A 4,153-nucleotide genomic window follows, 5' to 3' on the forward strand; every position below is an offset into this window, starting at 1 on the left:
GAAGGGGCGGGGCTTGCAGATTGAGTAAGTCTTGATTGACAGAGCGGACACACCCAGTACGAGCTCGGGAAATCAACACAAAAGCGCTGCTCTCATCGGAAGGGGGAAATGATAAAGTTTTTTTTTTTTTTTTTTTTTGAGTCATTCCGAGGATTTGTAATACAAACTGTTTAAGCTTCACTGCTTCGAAGTTTTTGCATTGTTTGCATACAGATAGCAAGACTGAAAAGATTTACAATAGTAGCGGAAGCTTCTAATGGATATCACAATGCATTTCCCTGTTCCAGATCCATTGAAATGACGTGCACTTAGAGAGGAAATGAAAGACATAAATATATTGCATTAACATTATAGAATTAGTTCACCTTTACTTGGTTTTATGGATGTGACATAGGTTGTCTGGAATAAGCTAACAATACAAAATTGGATTGGGCTCATCATAATCCTACTTCTAAAAGTAGGGTATTAAAATTATTAAAACATATATATATATATATATATATATATATATATATATATATTTTTTTTGTTTTTTGTTTTGTTTTTGTTTTTTTTTCATTTTCTTTTTTTTATAGCAAAACAAATTTCTGTGTGTGCATTTTTCAACTTTGAAGTATTTTAAAATGCACTTTTCAAACTCCAAAAAAGTAGTATATAAGCTACAAAAGTTTGATTTTTCTATTAACTTTTACAAATCATTAAAATCTACACACTTAAAGGCATTTTGAAAATAGTCAGCAAAAATCAGTTTTAATGTAACCTTCAAAAAGCAGAGAATCTAAAATCACCTGAGACATAAAAGTTGTCTAAGAAGGTGCACTCCTAAACTGTAATCGCCATGTTTTTTTCTTGACATATTGTATAAATGTATATGCCTACATACAGACCACTATTTGTTTCAGCTGTGTTGTATTAGGTTATGTTGTAGGGGCACATTTGCTAATATAATATGCACAAAGCTTTCACCGAGTTATTGCTTACGCATGCATGCTTAATGTCTATCTGTTTTAGGCCTGACAGGGCACAAAGTGGGTCACAAAATTATCCACTAGTCTGTGTCATTACTCTCCATGGAACAAAACAGAGAGGAAGAGTGGGATTGAGTGAGTCCAGAGGAAGAGAAGGGATGAGAGGTCGTGAGAAAAACTGAGGTCATCATTTGTGTGAAGCTGATACCAGGATCTGTGTTGAAACATGACTTAGGAATAACTAAATTAATAGTTTAATTAAGAATTTATTCTTAACATTGACTAGGTATTGAATGTATGTAATTATTGTAGGATTCTTGTATTGTTGGTGAAACTGAATATATATGAGGCTCACAACTTTAGTGAGACTTTATTTATTTGTTTGTTTGTTTGTTTGTTACCTTCCTCTGTGTATTGAAGTGATTATTACTCAATGCATGCTGTATGACCATGGAAGGGTTTTCATGTAACACTGCAGCTTTGGCCAGCAAATCAATACCGAACCAGAATTCTTCAGATTATGTGTGAAGCCAAAAACAAGCTGTAACTTAACTCAGCTGAACTTTTATTTATAAAGCACTTTCAAAACCATAATAATGGACTAAAGTGCTGTCCATAATAGTAAATAACTCTAAAATACATAGAAACATAAAATAAAATCACATGACACCAAGAAAATCAACTTATTCAAAATATATATATTTTTCCCCAGTGCCGATCCTACACTTCTGGGCAAAACCCTGTCAGTGCATTCTTAAAAACCACAACATTTCCATAAACGCAAGTAATAATTACAATGGTTTTCAGTACGCAAGGTGCACTGACAGTTTTCTATAGGGGTGAATTGAGGTTGAATAGGACCTTTTTTTTCCCCCATGTTATCTCAATGGCAAAAAGTGTCCCAACCTGAATTCACTCTTATAGAATTAAACATCAAGGAAACAAACTGCAACCCGTTAAAACACGTTAAATTGGCAGTAAGTAAAATTAAAACCAAATTTTCGTTGACAGCTAAATAAATGCTTCTTTTTTTTTAAAATAGTAATGCTCTGGCACCATCTAGCTGTCAGAAAAACTATAACACACTTTCTAAATGCTCGATTCACTAAAGAAATTACAGCATGATAAATAGGCTATATAAAAAGGCATGGTTGTTTCATCTCAAATTTGGGTCAAATATGGACAAACCCAACCGTCGGGTTACATTTTTCTAAATTAAATTAACCTAACTGTTTGGTTTGTCCATTTTGATAAAAATCTGTGTTGAAACAACCATGCCTTTTTTTTTTTTTTTTTTTTTTGAGTGAACAAGGTTTATGTAAACATACGAAAATACACCAATAATTCTCTAAATGAGCTAATTTTAGACTAATGGGTATTGTTTTTAAAGTAGGCCTAGTCACACGACAGCTTGCACTGAACATGAATGTTTAATATAGGCCACAATAGGGAGGATTGGCTCTGATTTTTAGCGCAATTTTCCACCGGACAAAATTGCGATTGTTAACTCATGATTTCTGTTGTGCGTCTGTGCGCACCAATCTTGCACTTCTATCTACTCCTCAACCAGACCACCTAGAGACTTCGGGCTTTCGGCATTAAGGAAGGTCTAATCTCGGGAACGCACAAAAAAAATCCAGGAAAAGATTTACTATCTCTTAGTGTTGTGATCCCATGACGTGAGAAAATTGCGCTAAAACTCTCACTGAGTTTTCTCAGCAAAATAAAATAATTTGATAACATCAAATTATGCTTTACTAATAGCAATAAATAATTCAGACTAAAGAGATTCTTTGAAATTATTGTTTGCCATGCATCTTGATGTAAATCTAACATTTTATTTCCAGAGTTCCCTTCCTTGTGTTTACAGTAGGCTAATCATATCATGATATCAGGCTGTAAGCCCAGGACCCAAAAGAAGTTGAGTAAATGCAGTGCACTACGATACACATATTTTAGTTGATATAAGTGAAATATTATAATAGCTTTATTTATTTGTTTATTTGTTTGTTTGTTTGTTTGTTCATTATTATTATTACCAGACCTAAACACTGTGTATCTGTGTAGCTATATGAGCACTGTGATTCGGCCTGTGTTCTCTTATTATATATTCTTCTCTTTACTTCTAAAAGTGCAGAATACATTTGTAATAATTTTTATTTCTTACTTTTTATTATTTTCATTTCTTTCAAAACTGTTTAAAGAAAAAATATTTTGATGTAAAGTATTTTGAATTTCCATTGTGTGTTAAATGTGCTATATAAATAAATATAAATTGTCTTGCCTTGCCTTACAATATTGTCTCTGTCTGGCAACATATCCTGTTGTTTACCACTGAAAATCCCAAAAGTATCACACTCCTCCAGGTATACCCTTTCCAAAAAATTAGAATATCATGGAAAAGTTAATTTATTTCCATAATTCCATTCAAAACGTTAAACTTCCATAGATTATAGATTCAGGGCCCATAACTTAAACGATTTCAAGTATTTAGTTGTTTATTTGTACATAATTTGGGCTTCCAGCTCATAAAACCCACCAAGACCAAGTGGACCAAAGTCCTCTTTTCTGATGAGAGCAAATTTTGCATCTCATTTGGAAACCAAGGTCCCAGAGTCTGGAGGAATGGAGAGGCACACAATCCAAGATGCTTGATGTCCAGTGTGAAGTTTCCTGTGTTGGTTTGGGGAGCCATGTCATCGGTTGGTGTTGGTCCACTGTGCTGTCCACTCAACGCAGCCGTCTACCAGGACATTTACAGAGCACTTCATGCTTCCTTCATTTTCCAGCAGGATTTGCACCTGCCCAGACTGCCAAAAGAACCAAAACCTGGTTAAATGACCATGGTATCACTGTGTAATTACTGTGTGATTTCATGTAATATTCTAATTTTTTGAAATCCTGTTTTCGTGGGTTTTATGACAAATAAACAACTTATGTACAAATAAACAAATAAATACTAGAAGTCGTTTTAAGTTGTGGGCCCTGAATCTATAATCTATGGAAGTTTAACGGTTTGAATGGAATTATGGAAATAAATTAACTTTTCCATGATATTCTATTTTTTTGGAAAGGGTCTGTACACCTTTAGAAAGCTCTTTCCTTGGCTTTCACATTAACAGGTGTTTGGTATGGGTTCATTCAGTGCAGTGCGCCTTTAAGCAGCAGCGCTTCTCTGATTGGTT

Source organism: Scardinius erythrophthalmus (assembly GCF_964197995.2).
Source record: "Scardinius erythrophthalmus genome assembly, chromosome: 2".
NCBI lineage: Eukaryota > Metazoa > Chordata > Actinopteri > Cypriniformes > Leuciscidae > Scardinius > Scardinius erythrophthalmus.